This window comes from Somniosus microcephalus, chromosome 2 (assembly GCF_052327205.1).
Source record: "Somniosus microcephalus isolate GS21.2 chromosome 2, FLI_Smic_1.0, whole genome shotgun sequence".
NCBI lineage: Eukaryota > Metazoa > Chordata > Chondrichthyes > Squaliformes > Somniosidae > Somniosus > Somniosus microcephalus.
This window is the reverse complement of record NC_140988.1, coordinates 283,046,101-283,061,528: the sequence shown is the minus strand read 5'-3', so window position 1 is coordinate 283,061,528 and position 15,428 is coordinate 283,046,101. Positions and strand designations below refer to the sequence as shown.

Below are 15,428 nucleotides of genomic sequence, written 5' to 3'. Positions count from 1 at the left end.
GTCCTTAGAGCTAGAGTGACTGCTTTCCATACTGTCCCGTTCTCTCGCTCCACTTGACCGTTACCCCGGGGGTTGTAGCTGGTGGTACGGCTCGTGGCGATACCCCTGGACAGCATGTACTGGCGTAGCTCTTCACTCATGAAGGACGCCCCCCTATCCGTGTGGATGTAGCTCGGCATACCGAACAGGCAGAACAGGCTGTTGAGGCATTTAATGACCGTGGCGCTGGTCATGTCTGGGCAGGGGAAGGCGAATGGGAAACGGGAGTATTCGTCCACAATGTTCAGGAAGTAAACATTGCGGTCGACAGACGGGAGGGGGCCCTTGAAATCTAAGCTGAGCCGCTCAAAGAGCCGTGTAACTTTGATTAAGTGGGCTCTATCAGGGTGGTAGAACCGAGGCTTGCACTCAGCGCAAGTGCGGCAGTTCCTGGTCAGAGACCGAACTTCCTCAATCGAGTAGGGTAAGTTGCGGGACTTTATGAAGTGGAACAGCCGCGTGACCCCTGGGTGGCAGAGGTCGTTGTGGAGGGTCTGTAGCCGATCCCCGGTGGCGCTGGCACACATCCCTCGTGAGAGGGCATCTGGGGATTCGTTAAGGGCCCCTGGCCGGTAAATGATGTCATACTCGAAGGTGGAGAGCTCGATCCACCACCTAAGAATCTTATCATTTTTGATCTTCCCCCTCTGTTTATTATTGAACATAAACGCTACCGACCGCTGGTCGGTAAGTAGGGTGAAGCGTTTGCCGGCTAGGTAGTGGCGCCAGTGGCGCACTGCCTCCACGATGGCTTGGGCCTCCTTTTCCACGGAGGAGTGTCTGATCTCGGGCCCTTGGAGGGTCCTCGAGAAGAAAGCTACGGGCCGCCCCGCCTGGTTGAGGGTGGCCGCCAAGGCAAAGTCAGACGCATCACTTTCCACTTGAAATGGAGTGTTCTCGTCCACTGCCTGTAGCGTGGCCCGCTCAATATCCTGCTTAATGCTTTTGAAGGCGGCGTGGGCCTCAGCAGAGAGCGGAAAAGAGGATGCTTTCAAGAGGGGGCGGGCTTTGTCGGAGTAGTTGGGGACCCATTGGGAATAATAAGAAAATAACCCCAGGCACCTTTTCAGGGCTTTGGGAGTGTTGGGCAGGGGCAGCTCCCGTAGGGGGCGCAATCGGTCGGGGTCTGGTCCGATTTCCCCATTCTCCACCACGCTGCCTAGTATGCAGAGGTGCGTGGTGTTGAAAACGCACTTGTCCTCGTTGTAGGTGAGGTTGAGTTTTTGTGCGGTTTTCAGGAACCTCTCGAGGTTCGAGTCGTGATCCTGCTGGTTGTGACCGCAGATGGTGACGTTGTCGAGGTAGGGGTAGGTTGCCTGCAAGTGGTGGTCATCGACCATGCGATCCATCTCCCTCTGGAAGACCGAGACCCCATTCGTCACCCCAAAGGGGACTCTGAGGAATTGGTAGAGGCGTCCGTTCGCCTCGAAGGCGGTGTACGGGCGGTCCTCTGGTCTGATAGGGAGCTGGTGGTACGCTGACTTGAGGTCGATGGTGGAGAACACCCGGTATTGGGCGATTTGGTTCACCATTTCTGATATGCGGGGTAGCGGGTAGGCATCTAGTTGGGTGTACCTGTTGATCGTTTGGCTATAGTCGATCACCATCCGTTTCTTCTCGCTACCCCTTACCACCACCACTTGGGCGCGCCACGGGCTATTGCTGCATTCAATAATGCGCTCTTTCAGGAGCCTGTCTACCTCGGTCGCGATAAACTGCCTGTCCTCCCAGCTGTACCTCCTGCTTTTGGTCGCTATTGGCCGGCTGTTAGGGGTAAGGTTCGCGAATAGCGAAGGCGGCTTTACCTTCAGGGTAGCCAGGCCGCACACTGTGAGGGGCGGCTGGGACCCACCGTACTTGAGCGTGATGCTTTGGTGGTTGCACTGGAAATCCAGGCCCAAGATCACGCTCGCGCATAGATTCTTCATGATTAATACTTTAAAATTATTGTATACAGTCCCGTTAACGGACAGTTGTACCGTGCAGTAACCCAGAATGGTCGATGTCTGGGTTTTATCAGCCATAGAGATGGTACCCCGAGTAGGGACCATCTTTAGGGAGAGTTGTTGTGCCAGTTCAGGGTGGATAAAACTCTCCGTGCTTCCGCTGTCAATTAAACATTTAACCCGGCACCTGTTTACCTCGATGTCCACCATTGATTTGGATAGCGGGTGGGGCCTGGTCTGGTCCACTGTGACCGATGCCACTGTAGGGCCCTGATCGAGACAAGATGGCGTCCACGCTGTCTGCTCACAAGATGGCGGACCCCACGAGGTCGGGCAAGATGGCGTCCAAGATGGCCGCTCCCACGGCGCACACGCGGCGGTGGCGGGTTTTGGTTTTCCGGCGGGGTTCCCTCTGCACACCTTCCCGAAGTGCCCCTTCTTACTGCACTTAAAGCAGGTGGTGCCTTTCGCCGGGCACAGGTTTCTGGTGTGCTTTGGCTGCCCGCAGAAGTAGCAGTTGGGTCCCCGACGCGTCGCGGCTGTCGTAGGGCTTCTGGGGGGAGAGCGGGGCCCCGACGGTGTCGGGCTGCCGGGCGGGGAAGATGCCTTCCAAGATGGCGGCGCCCTTGGTGCACACGTGGCGGCGTGGACGGCGCGGGCTGAAGAGTAGGCGTCCGAGTTTCTCTGGGCCACATCCAGGGATCGCGCGGTGTCCGCAGCCTGTTTCAGGTCCAATCCCGTTTTTTCCAGCAGTCTTTGCCGGATGTAAGTGGAGCTGAGGCCTGTGATAAAGGCATCGCGAACAAGCTCGTCGGTGTACACTGCGGCTTTTACATCTCGGCACTTGCAGTCTTTGCCAAGCATTTTCAGGGTGCCTAGGAACTCCTCCACCGATTCCCCAGGTCGCTGTGCGCGAGTGGCGAGCAGATGCCTAGCATACACCTCATTCGTAGGCTGCTGGTAATGCGCCTTTAAGATGTCGCAGGCGGCCAGGTACGTGTCGGCGTCTTGGATGAGGGGGTAAACCCGATGGCTTACCCAATTCCGCAGAATTCCGAGTTTCATACTCGCAGCGTCCGTAGCGTCTTTGACGGCTGCGGAATTGTCCAGGAAGAATTCCATACACATAAACCAGTGTCCGAAGCGTGCTGATGCGTCCGGAGCATGCTGATCCAAATCCAAACGTTCGGGTTTCAGGAGTTGATCCATTGTGTTGAAAAATAAGTTAATAAAATTGATGTGCCTCAATAATCCCGAGACTCGATGTTAGCGGAACAAAACAAGGCTTTTATTAACTTAGAAGATAACACGCAGTGGAGAGAGGTATCTTCCATCTGGAGCTCTGCAGTACTGGATATGAGGCCAGACTGAGCTGGCTTACATAGAGGCCAGGTATGGGCGGAGCCCTACACACGACACATTCCATACATTCCAATATACAATACAATGGTGAGGAGAAACCTGAAACCAACCACAGTCACAGGCAATACAATGGTGAGGGGAAACCTGAAACCAACCACAGTCACAGGCAGTGGTGAATGGAATATTTCATCACAGGAAGGTCATTGATGAAGCAGCTGAAGATGGTTGGGCCTAGGACACTGCCCTGAGGAACTCCTGCAGTGATGTCCTGGGGCTGTGATGATTGACCTTCAACCACCACAACCATCTTCCTTTGTGCTAGGTATGACTCCAGCCAGTGGAACATTTTCCCCCTGATTCCTATTGACTTCAGTTTTACTAGGGCTCCTTGATGTTAGACTCGGTCAAATGCTGCCTTGATGTCAAGGACAGTCACTCTCGCCTCACCTCTGGAATTCAGCTCCTTTGTCCATGTTTGGACCAAGTGTAATGAGGTTGGGAGCCGAGTGGTCTTGGCAGAACCCAAACTGGGCATCAGTGAGCAGGTTATTGGTGAGTAAGTGCCGCTTGATAGCACTGTCGATGACACCTTCCATCACTTTGCTGATGATTGAGAGTAGACTGATGGGGCGGTAATTGGCTGGGTTGGATTTGTCCTGCTTTTTGTGGACCTAATAGAGGTCTTTAAAATTATGAAATGTTTTTATAGAGTAGATACAGAGAGAGTGTTTCCACTTGTGGGGAAGAGCAAAACTAGAGACCATCAATACAAGATAGTCACCAAGAAATCAAATAGGGAATTCAGAAGAAACTTCTTTACCCAGAGAGTGGTGAGAATGTGGAACTCGCTATCACAGGGAGTGGTTGAGGCGAATAGTATAGATGCATTTAAGGGGAGGCTAGAGAAGCATATAAGGGAGAAGGGAATAGAGGGTTACGCTGATAGAGTTAGATGAAGAAAGACGGGAGGAGGCTTGAGTGGAGCATAAGTGCTGGCATGGACTGGTTGGGCCGAATGGCCTGTTTCTGTGCTGTATATCCTGTGTAATCCTGTGTAATATGTTTCCAGTTGCGGGGGAGTCCAAAACTGGAGGTTAGAAATATAAGATAGTCACAAATAAATCCAATAGGGAATTCAGGAGAAACTTCTTTACCCAATGAGTGGTAAGTATGTGGAATACGCTACCATAAGGAGTAGTTGAGGCAAATAGCGTAATTGCATTTAAGGGGAAGCTAGATAAGCACATGAGGGAGAAAGAAATAGAGAACATGCTGATAGGGTTAAATGAAGTAGGGCACGAGGAGGCTCGTGTGGAGCATAAACGCCGGCATGGACCAGTTGGGACGAATGGCCTGTTTCTGTGCTGCACACTCGATTTAACTCAATGTAAGAACTATTCAAATTATTCACTTATATTAATAAGACATCCCCTGACTGTTCAGATAAACACATTGCTATAATTTGAAGTTGTTAAGTGGCAAATTAAGTTCTAAAAATATTTTTACATGCATTTGCATATTAATTTTTAAGTGTAAATCACAGTATATGCTGATAGTTAAGAATCTATCAAAGGAAAATAAAGCAATGTAGCAAGCCTTTTTGAAACTAATTACATCGAATTACATAAAACACTAGCTGGAGTGCCCGGCGGTGCCGAGGGTTTTTTGAGGGCATGTTGTTGTTGGAAGAGAGAGAGAGAGAGACTGGGGGGAGAAGAGAGAGACTGGGGGGAGAAGAGAGAGACGTGGGGGAAGAGAGAGAGAGAGACTGCTGGATTTAGTTTGGGATTAGCCTGGAGAGAGAGGGGGGGAAGGAGCGCCTCAGGCCTGGCCCGATCGACCCCTGCGAAGGAAGGAAGGAAGGAAGAAGGCGAGCTCTCCCTCCCTGTCCCACCCCCTCACTCTTTCACTCCCTTACCCTCTCTCTCTCCCTCCCCCTGTCTCTCCCTGCTTTACTCTCTCTCCCTCCCTCCCCTCTCCTCTCCCTCCCTGCCCCTCTCCTCCCCCTCCCTCCCCCTCTCCTCTCCCTCCCTCCCCCTCTCCTCACCCTCCCTCCCCCTCTCCTCACCCTCCCTCCCCCTCTCCTCTCCCTCCCTCCCCCTCTCCTCTCTCCCCCTCTCCCTCCCTCCGCCTCTCCTCTCCCTCCCTCCCTCCTCTCCCTCCCCCCTCCTCTCCCCTCCCTCCCCCCTCTTCTCTCCCTCCCCCCTCTTCTCTCCCTCCCCCTTCTCCTCTCCCTCCCCCACTTCTCCTCTCCCCCCCTCCTCTCCCTCCCTCCCCCCCTCTCCTCTCCCCCCCCTCTCCTCTCCCTCCCCCCACTCCTCTCCCTCCCCCTGTCTCTCCCTGATTTCCTCTCTGTCCCTCCCTCCCACTCTCTCTCTGCCTTTCCTCAGAGCCCGGACGCGGTGAGCCGAAGCCCCCGTGTGCAGATCAGCGCCTCGGCCGGCCGGTGCGCGGCCTAGCGCGTGAGGCCCGGCCGGACTCACCTTAGCTCAGGTCGCGCTCCGGGCCGCCGCCGACGTTGACACGCGCGCTGACTCCCGCCCCGCCAGCCTTTACTAAGATGGCGGCGATGGCTACGCTCGGCTCAGTCCCGCGCCGCCAGCCTTTACCAAGATGGCGGTGATCGTGGGGCAGGCCCAGCGGGATGGGCGGTGCCTAGCTTGGGCGTGGCTGGCGAGGAGAGGCCGAGGCTTCGAGGCCTGCAGGTGGGGTAACGCTCCAAGGTTGCGGCGCCCGGTGGAGGCAGCGAGTCAAGAGGAAAAAAAAGGGTGAAAGGTAGGAAAATTAATCAGCTTAGAAAAAATGTTTAGAAATGAATTTACTTCTTTTTAAAACAATTTCCCCTCCACACACACAGAAAGTGGGAAAAATAAACACACAGAAAGTGGGAAAAATAAATCAATAGTTAGAAATCAAGATGGCGGCCACTCACCTCAGCTCAGAAGGATTAGGCCCGCCCACACACACAATGAACCCCCCCCCCACCGTGATGCACCGATTGGTCAACCATCACGTCACTCAACGCTAATGAGCGGAATTTTGCCGTTTTTTGAACCTTATTTGTATACTTTCGGAATAATTTTTGTCTGACCAAAAAGTAAATACGCCTATTAGACTCCCCTAATGATAAGCTTTCTTTTGATATAACATGCGTGTAGGTATGCTCTATAACTTTTGAGTGTATAGTGGACAGACAGACAAACAGACAGACAAACAGACAGACAAACCGCTTTATATAAGTAGATAGATACAGCACAGAAACGGGCCATTCGGCCCAACTCATCTGTTTCTAATGTTTATATTCCACACGAGTCTCCTCCCATTCCATCTACCTCATCTCAGCCTTTCAGTATATCTATTCCTTTTTCTCTCATGTACTTGTCCAGTTTCTTTTTGCAAGCATCTAAGCTATTTGCCTCAACCACTTCCTGTGGTTGCGAGTTCCACATTCTAACCACTCCCTGAGTAAAGCAATTTCTCCTTATTTCCCTATTGGATTTATTAGTAACTATCTTGTATTTATGGGTCCTAGTTTTGGATTCTCCCACAAGTGCAAACATTCTCTCCACATCTACCCTGTCCAACCCATTCATAATTTTAAAGACCTCTATCAGGCCACCTCTAACTCTTCCCCTACAATAGTGACTTCACTTCAAAAGTACTTCATTGGCTGGAAAACGCTTTGGGATGTCCTGAGTCGTGAAAGGTGCTATATAAATGCAAGTCTTTCTTTTCTTTATCACAACCTGTTCAATCTTTCCTGATAGCTGTCATCTCTTAGTTCTGGTACCATCCTTGTAAATGTTTTTTGCACTTTCTCAAGTGCTTCTATGTCCTTTTTATATTATGGAGATTTGAACTGTGCAGCACAGTACTCCAAGTGTGGCCTGACCAGGGTCCTATACAAGTTTAATATAACGTCACTATTTTTGAATTTTATACCTCTAGAAATAAATCCCAGAGCTTTGTTAGCCTTTTTAATTGATTTGCTGACCTGCGATGCTGCTTTTAATGATGTGTTCACCTGTATCCCTAGATCCCTGTGCTCTTCTATCCCATTCAGTTTGTTATTTTCTATGGTGTAGGTGATCGTAGAATCATAGAGTAGTACAGTACATTAAGTTGGCACCGGCTCTTTCATAGAAGATAGGAGCAGGAGTAGGCCATTCGGCCCCTCGAGCCTGCTCCGCCATTCAATAAGATCATGGCTGGTCATCTAAATTCAGTACCCTGTCCCTGCCTTCTCCCCATATCCCTTGATCCCTTTAGCCTTAAGAAATATATCCAACTCCTTCTTGAATATATTTAATGAACTGGCCTCCACCGCCCTCTGTGGCAGAGAATTCCACAGGTTCACCACTCTCTGGGTGAAGAAATTCCTCCTCATCTCAGTCCTAAATGGCTTACCCCTTATCCTTAGACTATGACCCCTGGTTCTGGACTCCTCGGCCATCGGGAACAGCCTTCCTGCATCTAGTCTGTCCAGGCCTGACAGAATTTTATAGGTTTCGATGAGATCCCCTCTCAATCTTCTAAACTCCAGCGAGTATAAGCCCAATCGACACAAGCTCTCCTCATACGTCATTCCTGCCATCCCAGGTATCAGCCTGGTGAATCTTCGCTGCACACCTTCCATGGCAAGAACATCCTTCCTCAGATAAGGCGACCAAAACTGCACACAATACTCAAGGTGCGGTCTCACCAAGGCCCTGTACAACTGCAGCAAGACATCTTTGTTCCTGTATTCGAACCCTTTTGCTACGAAGGCCAACATACCATTTGCCTTCTTAACCGCCTGCTGCACCTGCATGCTTACCTTCAGCGACTGGTGCACAAGAACACCCAGGTCTCTTTGCACTTCCCCTTCTCCCAATCTATTGCCATTCAAATAATAATCTGCCTTCCTGTTTTTGCCACCAAAGTGGATAACCTCACATTTATCCACATTATAGTGCATTTGCCATGTTTCTGCCCAATCACCCAACCTATCCAAATCGTACTGGAGCTTCACGACATCCTCCTCACAGCATACCCTCCCACCCAGCTTTGTATCATCTGCAAATTTGGAGATATTACATCCAATTCCCTCGTCCAGATCATTAATATATATTGTGAACAGCTGGGGTCCTAGGACCGATCCTTGCGGTACCCCACTAGTCACTGCCTGCCACTCGGAAAACGACCCGTTTATTCCAACTCTTTGCTTTCTATCTGTCAACCAGTTCTCTATCCAAGTCAATACCTTGCCCCCAATCCCATGTGCCTTAATTTTGCAAGCTAATCTCTTATGCGGGACCTTATCGAAAGCCTTCTGAAAGTCCAAATACACCACATCCACTGGTTCTCCCTTATCTATTTTACCAGTTACATCCTCAAAAAATTCCAGTAGATTAGTCAAGCACGATTTACCTTTTGTGAATCCATGTTGACTTTGTCCGATCCTGTCACTGCTTTCCAAGTGCTTTGCTATTACATCTTTTATAATGGACTCTAGCATTTTCCCCACTACCGATGTCAGGCTTACCGGTCTGTAATTCCCCGCTTTTTCTCTACCACCTTTTTTGAACAGTGGAGTAACATTAGCTACCCTCCAATCCATGGGTAATGTTCCAGAGTCTTATCGAGTTCTGGAAGATGACCAGCAATGCATCTACTAACTCCAGGGCCACTTCCTTAAGTACCCTAGGATGTAGATTATCAGGCCCTGGGGATTTATCGGCCTTCAATCCCGTCAACTTCCCCAACACCATTTCCCTGCAAATACTGATTTCTTTCAGTTCCTCCCTCTCATTAGTCCCTATGTTCCCCGACATCTCTGGGAGGTTATTTGTGTCCTCCTTTGTGAAGACAGAACCAAAATATGAATTTAATTGGTCTGCCATTTCTTTGTTCCCCATTATAAATTCCCCTGATTCTGACTGTAAGGGACCTACGCTTGACTTCACCAATCTTTTTCTCTTCACATATCTATAAAAGCTTTTACAGTCAGTTTTTATGTTCCCTGCAAGCTTACTTTCATAATCTATTTTCCCCCTTCTAATTAATCCCTTTGTCCTCCTTTGCTGAATCCTAAACTGCTCCCAATCCTCAGGTTTGCTGCTTTTTTTGGCCAATTTATATGTCTTCTCTTTGGATCTTATGTTATCCCTAATTTCCCTTGTTAGCCACGGTTGAGTCACCTTTTTTGATTTATTTTTATGCCAAACTGGGATAAATAAATTCTGTAGTTCATCCATGCGATCTTTGAATGTTTGCCATTGCCTATCCACCGTCAACCCTTTGAGTGACATTACCCAATCAATCCTACCCAACTCACGTCTCATACCATCATAGTTCCCTTTATTTAAATTCAGGACCTTAGTCTCTGAGTCAACTGCTTCACTCTCCATCTTAATGAAGAATTCTATCATATTATGATCGCTCCGACCCAAGGGGCCTCGCACAAGAAGATTGCTAATTAATCCTTTCTCATTGCAATAGCCCTAAAAGTGGCTGAAAATACAGGAAACGTTCAAATAAACACTGAAGAGAACCAGATTGTCACAGGAAGCCTTGCAATCTCTACCGAGTCTAAGATGGCCTGATCCCCAGTTGGTTCCTCGACATATTGGTCCAGGAAACCATCCCATATACACTCCAGGAATTCCTCCTCCACAGTATTGTTACTAATTTGATTAGCCCAATCTATATGTAGATTTCGAAAAGCAATCCAGTTAGTCCCACTCCCCCGCTCTTTCCCCATATCCCTGCAATTTTTTCTGCTTCAAGTATTTATCCAATTCCATTTTGAAGGTGACTATTGAATCTGTATCTACTAGCCTATCAGGCAGTGCATTCCAAAGCCTAACCACTCGTTGCTTAAAAAAGTTTTTTCCTCATATCGCCTCTGGTTCTTTTGCCAATCATCTTAAATCTGTGCCCTCTGGTTATCGACCCTTCGGCCATTGGAAACAGTTTCTCTTTATTTACTCTATCTAAATCCTTCATGGTTTTAAACACCTCTATCAAATCTCCTCTTAGCCTTCTCTGCTCCCAGGAGAACATCCCCAGCTTCTCCAGTCTATCCACGTAACTGTGGTCCCTCATCCCTGGAACCATTCTAGTAAATCTCTTCTTACCCTCTCCAAAGCCCTCACGTCCTTCCTAAAGTGAGGTGCCCAGAATGGGACACAATACTCCAGCTGGGGCCGAACTAGTGTTTTATACAGGTTTAGCATAACTTTTTACTCTATGGGCTCAATTTTAACTCAGCCGCCAGGCGGGCTTTGAGGCGTGTGGGGGGTTAAAATCGCAAAACCTGGGGGTCGGGACCCCCCCGCCTGGTTCCCGACACCTAGCCATTTTAACCCAGGCGTGTCTGATGGTCTCGAATCAGTCCCGCCTGCAACAGGCGGCACTGGTCTTTAGGGCCCTTAAACAGCACTCATTGGCCTTTATAATCCTATTTTAACAGGCCCTTGCCTGTTTAACCCTTTTCCCACGTAAAACGCGCCTGGTGGGGATCACGCCTGTGAAACCTGGCGTGAGCACTGTTGCCTTGCTGACTATCAGCTGCAGGTCAACCATTAAAGAGGTGATTTGATCAGTCATCATTTGCAGGTGGCAGGACTTTGTTGTCTCAGGCCTGGGGCAACTTTTACCAGGCTTAACCACACCTGTGGAAGGTTGGAGCCTCACACACTTCTCCAGTGTGACCTCCTGCGAAACCCCTCTCGCCAGCCTCACACAGCGCTTCCTCAACTGAGGCATCTACCAGAAGCATGGGATGCCTTTTTTCCTTCCCTTCTTGGCATTAGAGGACCTCCAGCCCCATTCGCGAAATGACACACGCCAGAACTTCAGCAGTTGCCATCAGAATTTTTATGCAAAACAAACAACTGATGGCATTTTTACAAAATACACAACATTTCACCCAAGTGACTACCCTTGTGACTATTTGTGCTTTATTTTCCTCTTATGCGTGCTCCTACGTAGTGGTTCCCCTGTGGCTTCAGCAGATGTGGAGGGCCCTTGCTCACTTTCCTGCTGCTCCTGTCTTGACACCTTTGGCGAGCGTCCTCTGGGGTGGCGAGCCTGTGAGGGCTCGTCAGCAGTCTGCTGCTCCTGCGGCTGTGCAGGGGTTGAGACGTCTATCTCAGTTGGGTGTGGACTCCGGCAGGGCTCTGACTGAGGGCTCTGCAGTGGCATGGAAGTGTGAGCGCTTGGAGAGGAGCACCCACTTTCTTGAGGTCTGCCACCAACCTCCCTCTCATGGGTCAGGTCCCCCTCAGTGCCTGCAAGTGGCTTGAGAGCACCTTGCTGCACATCACGGGGGCCATGGGGACCCGTATCTGCACTGGCAGTCCTACTCAGAAGGACTTCCATGAAGGTCTGGTTTCTCTGTTCAATAGATGCCCATCGCTCCTCAAGAGATGTCATTCTATTCTGAACACTCACCATGTTTTCCATACCCTGGCGACTAACCTCCTCCATGGCCGTAGTCCTCCTCTCCTCTACGGTAGCCAACCTTATCACGGAGGCAGCAATCATTTCCACGTAGGTAGCCATCCTTTCTGTGTTGATGCGTTCATGTGCCACTGACTCCACAAAGGCTCTGCTCATGTTCGCTATGGACTCCTCCATTCACTCCACACTCGCAGCGACCCTGGAGACAAAACCTGCCAGAGACTCCTGCATCTGTGCATGGAGTTCCATCACCTCTGATCTTACGGATGGGCCCAGAGGCAGAGGGTCGACATGCAGCTGAGCCGAGCTGGCAGAGTCCTGCGCCCTCCGACGAGGACTCTCCACTGGTGTCCCTGTCTCCACAATCTGCTGATGCTCACTTGTGAGCTGTGATACACCAGGTGACAACTCTACTCTATGTCCCGAAGGTCCCACCGAGGTGTGAGTGTCTGCGCTGGTACTGGGTGCACTGAATTCTGCTGACGCTGCGCCGTCAGAGGTTGCAGATTCCTCTGAGGAGTCTGGCATCTCAGGCTCTTCCTCCTGCACACTGGGGACGGGGGCTCTCGATGGTCCTGTGGGGGAGTCAAGGAAAAAGTTAGAGATGTGATGGCAAGGTTACATGCACATTGCATTTTGCAGATGATCATAAGTCCATATGATGTAGCTTCAGAATCATTATCAGCGACTCATGCAATGCCAATGAGAGAGATGGAAAACTATTCTGTCACCAGCTTGCGGGGATGCACCTGTCTGTCCTTCCCCAACTTCCGCATCTCTGTCAGCTCCGACAATTTCCAGGCTTCCTCCCAGGGGGTGAGCTGGGCTAATGAGGGCGGCCCTCCTCCTGTCCTGGCTCACTCTCTCCTGTTGTGAGCTCTCTTTTCCTGCAATGAGGGAGACAAGTGGAGGTTGAGTGAGAATGAAGGAGTGAGTGCAGAGATTGCATAGCATAGATACTTAGATGGAGACAAAGATGGAGTGAGGTTACAAGACCAAGGGCCCTCCCTGTGTGTTGTCAGTTGTGTTCAAAGCATCAGAGTGAGAGGGAGTGTGAGGGCTGCATGGTGGAATAGTTATGTGAATGTGAGCATAGAGAGAGAGTGAATGGGTAAGGGTGCATGGATGTGAGTGTCAAGTGGGATGTGGAGGAAGAGATTGCTAAAGCTGAGTGCTGGTGAGGAAAGGCAATGGGGGTCAGATTGAAACGTCATACAGTACTTACTTTTCCAGTGCGATGAAGGTCATGGAATCTTCTCCTGCACTGCATCCAGGTGCGCCGTGTGAGCCCCAAGGAGTTGACATCCCCAGCCACCTGTAGCCACACAGCCTTGGTCTGACTGGGAGGCCTCTTCCTCCCTGAAGAAGGGAACAGGACCTCCCTGTGGGCCCTAGCACCATCCAGTAATGCCTGGAGTGAAGCCTTATCCAATTTTGGTGCAGCTCTTGCCCTCCTGCTGGCCGTTGCTCCTGCAGGCTCCTGTGCCATCTTAATGGAAATGTTTGGGAGCCTGCAGAAGAGTCAAGGCTTGCTGTGGCCTTTAAAAGCAGCAGCAATGATGACGTCATAATCTGTGACTTTCTGACTGGAAATACTCAACTGCCAAGGCTTCTCACACGTTGGAAATCAATTGGTCAATTGAGTTAAAATTGCATCAATCTCACAGACCCATTTAGATTCGTGTGGGAAACACTACATTCGGGGAACCCGACAATTCCCCGCACCTGAGTTAAAATCCAGGATCCCATATGCTTTATTAACTGCTTTGTTAACCTGTCCTGCCACCTTCAAAGTTTTGTGCACAAACACCCCCAGGTTTCTCTGTTCTTGCACCACCTTTAAAATTGTACCATTTAGCATGTATTGTCTCTCCTCATTCTTCCTACCAAAATCTATCACCTCACACTTTTCTGCGTTGAATTTTATCTGCCATGTGTCTGCTCATTCCACCTGCCTGTCTATGTCCTCTTGAAGTCTATTACTGTCTACCTCACCGTTTGCTACACTTCCAAGTCTCATGCCATCTGCAAATTTTCGAAATTGAGCCCTGTACCCCCAAGTCCAAGTCATTAATGTATATCAAAAACAACAGTGGTCCTAGTACTTAACCCTGGGGAACACAACTGTATACCTCCCTCCAGTTTGAAAAACGGCCATTCAGCACAACTTTTCTATTCCTTAGCCAATTTTGTATCCATGCTGCTACTGCCCCTTTTGAGGAAAGCTTGGATAGGCTGGGTTTGTTTTCTTTGTAATAGAGGAGGCTGAGGGGAGACCTTATTGAGGTGTATAAAATTATGAGGGGCCTAGATAGAGTGGATAGGAAGGACCTATTTCCCTTAGCAGAGGGTTCAACAACCAGCAGGCATAGATTTAAAATAATTGGTAGGACGTTCAGAGGAGATTTGAGGGGAGATTTCTTCCTCCAGAGGGTGGTGGGGGTCTGGAACTCACTGCCTGAAAGGGTGGTAGAGGCAGGAACCCTCACCACATTTAAAAATGGCTTGGATGTATAATTGAAGTGCCGTAACCTACAGGGCTACGGACCAAGTGTTGGAAAGTGGAATTAGGCTGGATAGCTCTTTGTCGGCAGGCGCGGACACGATGGGCCGAAATGGCCTCCTTCCGTGCTGTAAATTCCTATGATTGTATAAGTCCCTTCTCCCAGCATAAAGAGCGTCTGTCACCTCTCTTATGCAGCAGTGGACGGCGAATTGGGAGATTTTACTGATGTCGCCTGTTCCAGCTAGGAAGGATCCTGTCGTGAGGAAATTCAGAGCCACGGTCACCTTCACAGCCGCTGGCAGCGGTGTCCTTGCCCTGGTGTGACGCTGCAGGTCTGGTTGCAGGAGATTTAATCTACATATAGACTGGGCAAACCAAATTTGCAGTAATAGTTTGGAGGACGAATTCATGGAATGTGTGCAAGATAGTTTTTTAGATCAGTATGTTGAGGAACCAACTAGGGAACAGGCTATTTTAGATCTAGTATTGTGCAATGAGAAAGGGTTAATTAATAACCTTGTAGTAAGGGGGCCTTTAGGGAAGAGTGACCATAATATGATAGAATTTTATACTGAGTCTGAAAGTGATTTAGTTAAATCCGAAACTAGGGTCTTAAATCTAAACAAAGCAAACTACATAGGTATGTGGGGCGAGTTAGCTACGGTAGATTGGGAAACTACATTAAAAGGCATGACGGTAGACAAGCAATAGCTAGCATTTAAAGAATTAATACATAATTTACAACAAATATACATTTGTAGGAGTCGCTGGAAATAAACAGACTGCGAAACTCGGCCTCGTCGCAGGGCTATGACGTCATCACGCAATCGACGACTCTTAAAGGGACCCTGCCCCGATAACCCAACCAAGTTCCGTACATAACGTGGAGCGATAACAACATTGGCTATACATAGTGAATTGTGTTACTGTCCCTATGTGGTCTCCGCCACATACGTCCCCCCAGAATTCACTAGAACTGGCAATGTCAGTCGCTGAGGGGCCCGGATCACACGGCCAAAACGGCTCCTTAAGTCCGGGGCGGGGACCGGGGGGGTCGCAGGAGGGTCCCCGGGCGCTCGGTGGTGGACTGAGGGTGCAGAAGCCAGAGGTCGGCCCCGCCGCGGGGGCTG

The 15,428-nt window shown here is 49.8% G+C and overlaps 1 protein-coding gene across 1 annotated transcript in view; it reads left to right on the top strand.

The window, feature by feature from the left end:
- LOC147123425 (NAD(P) transhydrogenase, mitochondrial-like) overlaps positions 1-15,428 on the top strand; it is a 285,712-nt gene that overhangs the window by 3,891 nt on the left and 266,393 nt on the right. The window lies entirely within an intron of this gene.